General features: G+C 51.3%; 1 long non-coding RNA gene across 1 annotated transcript; it reads left to right on the forward strand.

The window, feature by feature from the left end:
• The first annotated feature begins 1,045 nt into the window (after nucleotides 1-1,045).
• On the forward strand, nucleotides 1,046-8,360 carry LOC309818656. The gene is made up of 2 exons (XR_014296366.1): nucleotides 1,046-1,194; nucleotides 8,065-8,360. It is a non-coding gene; the product is annotated as an uncharacterized lncRNA (long non-coding RNA).
• Nucleotides 8,361-13,146: the final 4,786 nt, after the last annotated feature.

Consider the following 13,146-nt stretch of genomic DNA (forward strand, 5'->3'; position numbering starts at 1 on the left):
GGAGGTGATGGTTCAAGGCACTCGGGGCAGGGTGGGGGGCAGGCCCGCAGGCTGCTGGGTCGCTGGTGTTTCATCGTCCTCCTTGAGTTGTGGAACTGCCCTGCCGCCTTGGAACTTGCGGGCTTGTGGTCCGAGGAGGTCAAGTGAAGGACTGATTCACTTTCCCTAAGAAGGTGGAGGGAGACTGTGGTCCTCCAGATAGAGCAGTTAGGGAAGTGACGGGAATAGGGTGACTTCCTTCCTCTCTGCACGTGAAGAGAAAGTGGCTCTATTTGTAGAAACGGTTGAGGGAAAGAAACACGGGGCATATATGCTTGAGGGGTGATCTTTGTGCGTAAGAGACACATTCAATGAGTATTTATGGAAATTGCATCTGCGCTAATGCCTGACCCAGGAGCCCATTCCTTCCTCAAGGAACTTACATTGTAGTGCAGGGAGGCCGGCGACAAGCAACGATCATAACAAATGAGGACGTGGCGTGAATAGTAAAAGGTGCCAAGTGTGCAGAAAAAGCAAGGGGTGAGGAGGCAGCAGCCCTGGAACTGACCCCACTGGGTCTGGGGAAGAAGTTGGTTCTCGGCTTCCTTCCCAGGTTGGGAGGGAATGGGACGCAGCCGGAGAAGGGCTTGTTGGTCTTGGGAGGACAGCACATTCCTCCGAGGGGAGGGTGGGGGTGCTGGGGGCGGAGGGATGCAGATGTCCAGGTCAGGAGTTCCATTCTTGCGGGCCGAGGAGGAGAAGAAGCGGGCACGCCCTGTTCCTGGGCTGGATGACCTAATAAGGCCTCTTCCATCTTGCCCGCTGACAGTCGGGCCGCAGAGAGATCTCCCTGTTCTCCCTGGCAGGCGCTGCAGAGGCCACAGTGTTTAGGATTTCTGAGCACCACTGAGTGTTCCAGCCAAACACTTTCCATGTGACCTTCCCCTGAGCTGGGGGGAAGGGTATGGGAGGGAGGGAGGGAAGGGGGAGGGTGTGGGGGGAGGGGATGTAGCGGGGAGGGGGAGGGAGGAGGGGGAGGGGGAGGGGGAGGCGGAGGGTTGGGGAGAGGAGCTTCCCATCTCAGCCTCTGGCACCAGGCTTTCCGCTGAGACCAGGCAGACAGGGAAGAGACAGAAGGAGAAAATGCCAGGGCTCCAGCTGTACACGGAAGCTTTTCGAAAGTAGCTGGAGCTGAGAAGGAAGGTAGTTGAGAAGGTAAAGAGAACAAAGGCCTGTCGAAGCAGGGGCGTTTGGGGCTTGGGGGCACTTCTGCAGCCTTTCTTCTCGCAGGAGCCCCGACGCAGGGCTGGGGCCGCGGGTCACACTTCTTTCCCTGCCTCTTGGGAGATAATTCGGGAAAGGACTTCTCCGCCTGGGGAGGGGAAGAGTGGGTTGTGTCCTATCTCTTTCAGACTCCTTGCGTGCTGAAGCCGGAGGAAGCTTCTAGATCACAATCACCGCGTCACATGCTGGGGCCTTGGCGAGCACCGTACAGGGAGAGCCGTCCGTCCGAGGCCAGGCCCGGGCTGTCATTTCTGCGAGGCCGGTCTCTGATCTGCCTCCATAAATAAAAGCCTGGAAGGGAGGCTTTGCTTGTGTTTGCACGTTCTTTTGCCATTAAAGGGCACATTTGGAGACCGCAGGTCCAGGCTGGTGAGAGTAGATGCCCGAGGTCTGAAGGAGGATGCAGTCGGGGTTCTCAGGCTAGAGCTCAGGTTTTATGTTAAAGTGAATTTCATCACCTCTACATCGGCTGCACATTGAATGAGGCACGGGGTGTGGGATTGTTAGCACGATGCGTGAGTCCACAGCCTGCCTGGGTCCTTTGGGACCAGGCGGCGGCCTTCCCTGCGTGGAGTTGCCCCGGGCTGGCGTGTCCTTCGTGGCTGGTGGGGAAACGGGTATGGGCTGTGGAGAGACTCGGAGTCCTGAGCCAGGAGCGGCCTGGGAGAGTCACTACTCGCTGCTATGGGACGCTGGCTGAGTCCCTTCCCTTCTCAGGCCCTTTGTTTGCCATCGTTGCGGGGAGGGGTTAGAGGAGACCCGTGTTTCTGGAACTCTGCTGCTTGGAAGGTGAAGGAGGGCTTGGGGCTGGGGAGACAGCTGCCACATGTCCCCATCCACAGCCCTGAGAGCTTCTTTCATGTAATACAGTATGTGGTATGTTAGAATGTGTTTAGAATAGAATAGAATAGAATATTACGGAGCTGGACTTCAGGGTAAGCTTGTGTTTGCAAGAAGGGTTCCATTACCTGAAAAGTTTAAACACCCCTGCGTCAGGTGACTTCAGAGGCCCCTGGATCCATGATTCGATTTCTCCTTAAACAGTCCTGAGCAGAGCCAGAGAAGACTGGCAGTGTTCACGCTGCTTACTTAGAAGCCTGAAAAAATGCCAAGAATTCACAGTCAGAAAAACACCCTCTGGTTCCTCATTTATCTGGAGGGCAGAACAAAGTCGCTTGACAGATTGTGTGGTTCTGGGGAAGCAGCGCGGTGGGAGAAGACCTCGCTGATGCTCGGGACGTTTGCGATTTCCAGCCAATCCGGCGCTCACTGCCCCGGAACGTGCTTGCGCGCGCGAGGCCCGAGCCCCCCCGCGGGGCAGGCGGCAGCTGCTCTGGAGAGCCTGGGGCCTTTGCCACCTGCGGACGCGACACTGACTTTTCTCACGGTTTACAGGGAGACGTAAGATCTGTGACGCGTGGTGAGCCTTCGGTCTCCAGAAAGGAGAGGTTGCGCTGTTGAAGGTTAAGTGAAGTGACCGGAGGTGATGGGGTGCTGTCTGAGGGGGGTCTGATTGCCGGTCACCTTGTATGTAAAGCCACAACCGCGAGGGCCTTTGCTAGTCTGTCTCGTGAAGGAAAAATCTGACTTTCAAGCTGCAGGACCAATGCCTGGGAGCAAGTCTCTGGGCCAGCTCAGCCTTGACATCTCAGGGTGGCTTCCCAGTTCTTTACTTCACTCAGCAAATATTTATTAAAAGCCCACCACGTGCCTGGCACTGTCTGAGGAGACGGGCTATATCCTTGAGCAAGACACATGCAAATTCCTGCCCTCAAGGAGCTTCCATTCTGATGCCCATTCGCATTCACGGCCGCTTGCTGGGGGGTGGGGGTGGGGATTAGGACACAGAGGTCAGAGCTTGGGGGTTGGTGTCAGACACCTGGCTTCAGACCCTTTGCCCATCCTCTGGCTTAGTTCTCTCCTTAAGCAGGTTCAAGGCCCGTGGCCGTTCCCTCGTCTGGTAAAGCGGATGGTGCGAGGTGTGGGGGGTGGATTAGGCAGGTTGGGGTGGTGCCTGGAGCTTAGTCAGTGCTCCGTAAGGAGGGGCCCAGCTGCTGTCAGTTCTCTGCCTGCGTCCAGCCTGCAGGGCTTTAGGGACTGTGCCCTTAACCCTCTGTTCGGTTACCACGGGCGCTGTATCCGTGGAGGGCCTCAGCAGGATGCGGTGCTGTCAGGCGTGGATGCGTCCTCTGTCGCTGTCAGGCCAGCAGGTGCTGCTGTCCGGGAAGGGAGTGGTCGACTGTCCCCAGGGCCACTGTGCCCACCTCCCCTGGGCAGATGGCCAGGGGGCCGCCTTCAGCCTCAGGGCAGCGCCCACTCCCAGCACTTTGGCTTCTTGGTCCAGGCAGGCCGCCTGTTCTGCGTGAGAAGACCACGCTCCTCCTTGCGGTCGCCGTGCGGCAGGCCCTCTGCTGTCCCGACACCCAGCCCAATGCTGCCCTGAACGGGCTGTGTGACCCGAAGCCAATCGCTTCACCTCTCTGGTCTCAGTGTCCTCGTTGTCAGAACGGAACTAACAATGCTCGTGGCTGAGGGGCGCGTTGTCAGGTGAGACGAGGAGGTGAAGAACCGTAGAACTGTAAGCAGGGCGCTCATCCCCCCATCAAGTCTCTATTCTGCCCAATCTTTGTCCCCCCCAAGCACCTGTGACCTGGCGACGCTCCCTTCCCTCAGCACAGCCTTTCAGCACGTCTGGCCACCTCTGCCGACTGTGAAGCCGGATGGGCCACTGGGGCGTAAGAAGCATGAACTTCTGTTGGACTGGGAGTTTCCTGAAGCAGGGCCAGCTCTGTTCCTCTCTGAGGTGCCCCCTTCCTCTCCCGCAGAGCCGAGCCTGCAGCAAGTGCCCGGCACACAGACGTGTGGGACAGACGTACAGACGGACGTGGGTGAGGAGCTGGCCCCTCTCTCCTGATGCCCCGTTTATGTTGTGTCATGTAAGGACATTGTTTCTGAAACTGTCGCTCAGAGATCTAAATTTAGACTTCCCAGGAGCCCTTCTGCCAGGAACGGGTCTGAAGTATAGTCCTCAAGGCTTGCCTTTCTTGGTCTCTCAGAGGCACCACCAGATAGCCAAGTCGGGGCAGCGTTCAGCTCGGAGTCTTGGAGGAGTTTCTGGTTGAGCGCGGACGGCTTGTACCACCACCCGGCTGCCTGGGAGGCCTCGCGCCCCGGTGATCCCGCAGGCTAGCCGGGAATCCCGCGGCCGCGCCCCCAATGTGCGTGCTTCCTAGCCTACCTGTCCTGCCCTCCTGGCCCTCAGGGCCGCTTAGATGCTCGTCTCAAGGACTGCCGATGACACGGCAGCTCAGATGCGCTTCTCGTATCTGGAGTTGAGAACTAAGGAGGTTTCTCTGCCAACACCTCGCAGGTGAGCTGGTCACAAGAGCCAGCAGAGAGTTACGGCTATCTTGGGGTCACGTATCCAAAGCTCCAACTTTCCCCTGATTATTTGAGTGATACGATGAAGACACTAATACCTAATATAGGAACTAGCCTGCCCGAAGGACCAGATTAATTACTCTAATCCTCCATTGCCCACTTTCAGTGAGGATCTGGTTTCAGTCAATCATGTAGTAAGTGGTACCAGATTAATCTGGGCAGGGAGAGTAAAATGGTACAGACAGAGATGATGGATGCGGAGGGCTAATGAGAAAACAGAGCATTCGCAAGTGCCTCTAGGATTTAATGAGACTGAGTCTGTGGGTCAGAGAGGAAATCCATCTCATCACCCTGGTTTTTTGTTGCCTCCCGCGTCTCATTGTTTTAAAGCCAGTCGGCCGCAACATCTCTCTTCTGGTGACACAGCTGAAGGAAATATTTGCGTGATGGCCCAGGCAGGCTGTTGATAAAATAAAATCCTCAATAAACCATGCCTTCCAGCATCCATGTCCCTGCGTAGTGCTCTCCTCAGATCTGGGCTCGTCCTCTAATTTGTCTTAACCAGTCAGCTGTGATGGGATTTACACTCTGATGATTCTGGGCTGTGGCCTTAAGGAGGCCTAGCAGCCTCTGCTTTTGCATTTTTGGATGCTCTGAGCTTCTATGTAAGAGGTCACGCTCCCTTAATGGAGACCACTGGAGGGACATGTGGAGAGGTCATATGGAGGGAGTGCCGCCCTGAGACTCCACATAGAGAGAGAAGTCTGACTATCCCAGCATGCCAGCGGAGCCCAGCCTGCAGACTCTTTGGACTCTGCACATATATAATAACATCTGGGCATGTGACTCAGCCACATTGATACATAAAGTTAACCATCACATCATCTATCGGCAAAAAACGAGTGTTCTTTAATTTCACCAAGAGGGTAGTGTGTGCCTTTTGGAGAAAGAACCTGACTAGGGAATAAGAAGACCTGAATTGTGATTGAACCACTGAACCACTGTATCATCAGTGAATCTGTTCATTTCTCTGACCGTCTGCCCAGGTTATGCAGCTAGCAACCGGCAGAGCGAGGATTTGAACCCAGGGAGTCTAGATCCAGAGTCACTGCTCTCAACCACTACGCTAGTGCTGAAGTGCTGATTTCAGGCTCTTCTGGGGACTCAAGAATGGAGGGGACCTGTGGCCTGCTTTGCAAGGCAGAGTCCTGGAGTTAGCGCTGTCACACACACGTTGTGCCTTTGTGCCTTGTCCAGGCAGATGGGCCGGGGACAAACTTGCCAAGGGCTCTGTGTGTCTCCCCTGTCCCTGCCATGGCACAGAAGTAGCAGAGGGACCATGACGCTCCCCCTTAATGTGGCTCAGCTGTGGTGCAGGGGCCCAGGGAGGTCACATGCCCTGCAGCGAGGGTCAGCTCTGCAGCCACCTAGGAGGGGTGGTGACCACGTGTCAGAATGGGAAGAAGGCTATTCCAGGGGATGCTTGCCTTCAAGCCTACATGTGCCCTGAGTGCCTTGGCACTAAGAAAACCTACTAGAACTCAGACATGACCCCAGGGAAAATGGGGAAACCTCTAATTAATTGATAATCCGCTCTCTGCAAAATTGACTTTTTTAAAATAATTAATTAATTAATTTATTTTTGGCTGTGTTGGTTCTTCGTTTCTGTGCGAGGGCTTTCGGCAAGCGGGGGCCACTCTTCATGGCGGTGTGCGGGCCTTTCGCTGTCGCGGCCTCTCTTATTGCGGGGCACAGGCTCCAGACACGCAGGCTCAGTAGTTGTGGCTCACGGGCCTAGTTGCTCCGCGGCATGTGGGATCTTCCCAGACCAGGGCTCGAACCCGCGTCCCCTGCATCGGCAGGTGGACTCTCAACCACTGCGCCACCAGGGAAGCCCAACATTGACTTTTTGAACAGAAATTAATTTGAACAATAGAGAAGCTAAGTTATTCATACGTATCTGAGGGTCAGAAACCTTTACCCACAGTGCTTTCAATAAAACTGTGTTAAACAAAAGATTGATGTGAGTACATTGAGCAGAAGTCTGCTTCCTACAAGTTGTATGCATTTGTTTTAGCCCCATCCTTTGAGCCTAATCTAAATGGTCGAATCCCTCTTCTACCAGATAACTCTTGTTTGTTTGTTTGTTTGTTTGTTTTTTGCGGTACGCGGGCCTCTCACGGTTGTGGCCTCTCCCGCCGTGGAGCACAGGCTCCGGACGCGCAGCCTCAGTAGTTGTGGCTCACGGGCCCAGCTGCTCCGCGGCATGTGGGATCTTCCCAGACCGGGGCACGAACCCACGTCCCCTGCATTGGCAGGTGGACTCTCAACCAGTGCGCCACCAGGGAAGCCCAACTCTTGTTTTTGACAAACCAACCATTCACAATCCCATCAGAGGACTCCGCATAGGTCACACTTCTTTTTTTAAGATCAACATTATGGAGACATAATTGAGGTACAATAAATTGCACCCAATTCAATAACTTTTGACAAATGTATCCACCCATGTGGCCACTACCACAGTCAAAATGTCCAACATTCCCATCACCCTCCAAGTTCTCACATGGCCCTTTGCAGTCGTCCCTCCCCCCAGTACTGGCCCGAGGCAACTTCTCTTCTGCTTCCTGTCATTCTGTATTAGTTTTGCCTTCCTAGGAGTTTTTCTTTATAAGTGGAATCACATGTCATCATGTTTTAAGTATCTATAAAATAAATGGGAAAACCAGAGAAATCCCATCAGATGGAGTGGGGACCACTGATGTGAGTCTGCTTGGCCAGCTTGCCGGGCGCTGCTGGGACCAGAGACAACCCGCCTCTCAGAGCTAGCATCCCTCTGTTCCTGGTCTCAGGATCCTTCCCTGTGGCTCTCTGTCTTCATGACCACTTTCCCTCCCTCGTTCTTGGAGCCGTATTTCCTTTCTTGGCCCACATCTGCTGACTAAGTAAACAGCCAGTGCAACCCCTGGAGAAGCATCTTTGCTGAAGAGTTTGCTCATCTTTGGGGAGAAGCAGACAGGAAGTGTGTGTCCACTCAGCTCTCACCAACAGCCCAGATAACGTAAACTCCTCATTTCTTCCACAGCTGGGTCAGGGTTTGGCCTCTCGGACACAGTGAGGGGACTTTCAGTCTCTCGTTATCAAACAGCTGGAAGCCCCTTGCTCTCCTGGCACCTGGGGCTAGCTCTCCCTCTCCTGTCAAGAGCTTCGATTTGTTTTTTTTTTCTTTTTCTTGATCTTGTTCACCTCCATACTGAAAAGAGTGTGAGGGAGAGCGATGGTCTAGTGTTTGAATCATTTCCTCCTCTCCCTAAAGCTGTCTGGTTCTTCACTCACGTGAAGAAGATTTTTTATGGCTGAGGAGACAGACATGGGCTTCTGGAGTCCAGCTAACGGTTAACATGTTGTTGTTATTCTTCTCAGAAAAGGTACTTCCACAGAAGAGTGACTGGTGGAAACCGAAGACGTCTGCAGAAAAGAGAAGATGTATAAACCCGAGAGCCTGACCCTCCCCTGCATCTCTGGGCATCATCAGTGCAGGCAGGGGATGAGCCTGTGCCTTCCACAGCATGTAGGCTGGACCAGTGGGTCCCAAAAGGTGATCTTCAGACCAGTGGCCTCAGCATCCCCTGATGTATTTGTTATCTGTTATGTGTAACAACTTGCCCCCAAACTTGGTGGCTTCAAGCACCAATAAATCTTTCTTATTTCTCACAGTTCCTATGAGTCAGGAATTTAGGAGTGACTTACCTGGGAGATCTTGACCCAGGGTCTCTCATGAGGGTGCAGACAAGGTGTCGCCCAGAGCTACAGTCATCGGAAGGCTCGACCAGGGCTGGAGTGACATCTTCCAAGGTGACTGACTCCCAGGAAGGTTGGCCTTCCCCAGGGTGTGTGACCTGAGAGACACAGAGAGCCAGAGCCAGAGACACAGAGAGGATAGAAGCTGCTGTGCCTTCTAGAACGTTGTCTTGAAATCCATCACGTCTATCAGATACAGTTAGAAGCGAGTCACTAAATCCAGTCCACTGTTTTCAGGGAGGAGTGTCAAAGAATTTGTGGTTGTATGTTAAAAATATCTTACCTGGTTGAGAAACCTTACCTGGTCTTGGGCCGCCCAGACCCCCTGAATCAGAGTCTCTGGGGTTCACATCCAACAATCTGTTTCAACAAGCCATCTGGGTGATTGTGATGCTGGGTGAAGTTGGAGAACCACCAGACTGGACCAAAGAACACTGAGAAAACCTCAACTCACTCGTTGGTACCTGGCGTGAAGCCTTACTCACCAAGGCTACCTTCTAGAAGCTGAGTTTTTGTGAATTTGACAAAAGGTATTGGTCTTACTTCAAGGTAATCCACAAGAAAGATGCGGTAGGCAGGATAAGGGGCCCCCCAAAGACGCCCGCAGCCCAGGAGCCTGTGAATATGTTACCTAACGTGGCAAAAAGGACTTTGCGGTTGTGATTAAATTAACACTCTTGAGGCGGGAGATTATCTTGGCTTGTCCCGATGGGCCCAAAGTAATTACAAGGACCCTTGTAAGTGGGAAGAAGGAGGGTTAGGGTCAGAGAGAATCAGAGAAGGAAAGTGCTGATGGAAGCAGGTCAGAGACAGATTTGAAGATGCTCCACTGCTGGCTTTGAAGACAGAGAGAGGGGCCACAAGCCAAGGACTGTGGGCCTCGAGAACCAGGAAATGTCAAGAAAACAGATTGTCTCCTAGAGCCTCTGGAAAAAGTGCAGCCCTGCCAATACCTTGATTTCAGCCCAAGGAGACTCATTTTGGACTTCTGACCTCCAGAACGTAAGAGAATTCATTCGTGTTGTTGGAAGCCACCCTGTCTGTAGTCATTCATGAACAGCAACGGTAGAAATCTAACAGGAAAGGGTTCTGGTCTGGGACTTCCTTTGGGTGGAATAAAGAGAAAAAGAAGAATGGGATGATCTGCTCCCTTAGGTGTTTCCACAGGAAGGGTAGACGTGTGTCATTGCAGGGTCTGTGCTTGTATTTTTACCTGCAGAATAGAAATACTGTAGCACTTCATTGTCTAATATAGTAGCCACGAACCAGATGTGGCTATAGATAAATTTACATTTCAGTTAATTAAAATCACATAATATAAAAAAATTAAGTTCCCAGTCCTCCAGCCACACAGCAAAGGCTCAGTAGCCAGACATGGGCAGGGGCTAATGTACTGGTCAGCATGGACACAGGATATTTCCAAAATGTTCTATTGACATTTGTAAACGTTCCACTAGACAGCACTGCTCCAGCCTCTTTGATCTTCCCGAGTTTGAAATAAGCTTTTGCAAAAATCTTATTTTACGATTAAATCTTATTCTGTGGCTGTGACTTCCAGTCGAGACTATCAGAATCCTTCAGCTCCATCACTTGTGTGTATCTGCATTGCTCATTCCCTAGGTTTTATAACCTCCGCGCTTCAAGGGCTCCTGGGGATTCAGAGATGCTGTGTGGACCAGAACATGGGGGAGGGGCATATCTGTGCGTCCATGTGTGTAGGGGGCTATGGGGACAGGGCCTTCACCCTGGCTTGAACTAGAGCAGCTGCCCTCGGCTGTGTTTACCTATTGAGCTTAATGTACCGTTTCATTTGGAGAACGGTCCCATGACTTTCAGAAGAAGAAGAAAAGTCTGAAAACCCTGAGTGTGGAAGGAGGGTCCCTACCCCCCCTTCTTTGTCCCCCTTCGTAGTCTCCTGGAAGTCATTTGGACACGGTTCCTTCTCACTTCAGACCATGACCAGAGCAATAAATCACTTGCCCCTGGACATTTGCATGGGGTCATCATCCAGAATTTCTGGGTTTATGGAGAATTCTTCAAAAACTTGAACTAAAAGTTTATTTTAGAGGATGCAGTTAATTTGAAAAGTAAGTATATTGGGTTGATCATTTTCCTCCTAGGATTAACTCAACTATTCCGTATTTCTATTCTCAGAAACATTATGTTCTGTCCCACTTACAAACACACACGCCCACCCGCTCACCCACACAAACACGCATTTTACAGAGCACACAGTCCCTGCCTGTTGTAGTAAAGTTTTATAGTGCTTCTGGCCCCAAACAATAAACTAGGGATACAGATGGAGGGCCTTTGGAAGTTTCTTCAAACTGCGTAATTCTCAGCCCCCAAGGGGCTTCTCAGCAGAACTGACAGCCCCTTGGCTCAGCAGAACCTGGGGGACCAAGCGGTGGGAGCCTCACCTTGATAGATGAGGTTGTACAACTTCTTATATTAAACATTAAAAGCGTTTAATACAATGAGATCACACTTCTCGCCTCTGACAATAATTTCACTTTTCTCCGATATGACCTTGCATTCAATACGTACAAATCCCCCAATGAGAGCCAACTTCGCTGGGAGTGGTGAGCGTGCCTGTCCTTCTCCTTCCCCAGAGGAAACACTAAACACTGGCCGAGGTCATTGTCATGGTTCTTGTACAGACGAGTGTCTGTCTCTCTAGCGTTAGCCTGGGCCTCAGTTTTCTCATCCCTGAAAATCCAGGTTTGTAGATTAAAGGAGTTCTGTCTCTTTCCAGCTCTGAAGATCTTTGGTTACGTGACGGATGAAAATAATTAGACTCAAAGAACTCCGTTTTCAGGTTAGAAGTGAAATCTGTCATGCATGATAGTAATAGCAGGAAAATTAGGCCATATTTGATAGCAATCATTATTTCCATTTAAAAGATGAATGCACCCGTAGCCAGATGACAGTGAGAATAAATCTCATTTAAAAATACCACTGAGCAGGGTGGGGCTGGAGGAGCGCTCACCTGCAGCTGCGGAAGATACAGCTTAGGGGCCCCTCACTTCAGTGGGTCCCCGCCACAGCCCTGGGAGGGGACTCTGCAGCATGATTCCATCTTCATATATTTTGTAAACCTTGAAAAGTGCAGGCTTTCGGATGTAATATGTTAAGACTGCCGTCTCCTTCCGTCCACGCTTTCTCCCTCTTGGGTGCAGTTGGGGTGGTCTTGGACACTTGGGGGATCCAGCTAAAAGCAGATGAGCTGGCCTGCATTTACTCTGAGCTCAGTAGGATACTTTGATGTGGTTTATTCCGAGGACTCTAGAAAGTCACTAAGAGTTCAGGGTTTTTCCCATTCCCACAAAACCTCTGCTGGAGAGCTTAATGAGGCAAAGCCATTATTAGAATGTAGGAGAACAGGAAGGAAGAGAAACATGAAACTGCCTGGATGAGTAGTTTGAAGAATCAGTCCTGTTTTGTTTGTTTTTTTTGCGGTACACGGGCCTCTCACTGCTGTGGCCTCTCCCGTTGCGGAGCACAGGCTCTGGACGCGCAGGCTCAGCGGCCATGGCTCACGGGCCCAGCCGCTCCGCGGCATGTGGGATCTTCCCAGACCGGGGCACAAACCCGTGTCCCCTGCATCGGCAGGCAGACTCTCAACCACTGCGCCACCAGGGAAGCCCATCAGTCCTGTTTTACTAACCAGCAGCACTTTGGAACTAGGCATGTTGAGAACAAGGATTTAGAATAAGGTTAATTTCAAGTCTCAGCTGTGCCAAGTGTTTACCTTGTCATCATAGGCTCAGTATTTTTCTTTGAATTTGTTCCCTCCTCCATGAACGGGGAAAGGAATATTTATCGGGGAAAAGAATATTTATCTCCCATGCTTGTTGGGAACTTTCAATGCTGTAAAATAATGTGGAATATTATTCCAAATAGGAATTCCGTAAATTACAGCTTGTTTCTTTCCTTAATCATACCATGGAAGGTTCTTGCATGGTACACTTAATTTGAACACCAAACATTCCAAGCAAGGGGGAAGATCTCCTTCAAGGACTGTTGAAGTGGGGAGGGACCTTGAGATGTTTAAGTGAGGACATTGGGGTTTTGCAGAGCTGTGACGTGGACCAGCTCATGCCCCTAGGGAATGGCAAAGCTGGTCTTAGAACCCACCTGTTCTAACTAGGAGTATAATCAGGACAAGCTAGAAATGTGTGTACCTACATGTGGGCCTTCCTTCCTGACTGGTATTTGCTGGAACAGCTGTTTAGTTGTCTTCAGAAAAGGACATTCTCATTGGTTGTTGTTAAACTCAGCTGTTTTCAGGACAGATTAGACTGTTCTCTCTTTTGCTAAAGCCCAGATCCCCCTTGACTAGAGTTCACCTCTAAGGTCAGATGTGTTTTGGGGAGAGTGTCAGCTATACCCTCAGAGATGGGGCTGCTGTCAGGGAAATCCACAAGACAGCATTGAACCTGGCTCTCGGTCAACAACACATATCTGTTGGATGAATAAATGAAGGATATATAATGCTCCTAGCAGAAGAAAACATTGAGAAAATCGCGTCTGTGGCTTTAAGAAGAAAGAGAAAGGACTTTTTGGCAATAGCTCCGAGATCCCTTTAAGAACTGGGAGAATTTAAGTGTTCAACAGAGAAGGTGGCAGTGAAATGAGAGGGAAGTTGAGTACGTAACGTGAGTGAAGAGGGAGCTCAGAGGGTGAACAGACATCCCTGTGGAT

The sequence above is a fragment of the Grampus griseus genome (assembly GCF_964374135.1).
Source record: "Grampus griseus genome assembly, chromosome: 2".
In the NCBI taxonomy this organism is placed as follows: domain Eukaryota; kingdom Metazoa; phylum Chordata; class Mammalia; order Artiodactyla; family Delphinidae; genus Grampus; species Grampus griseus.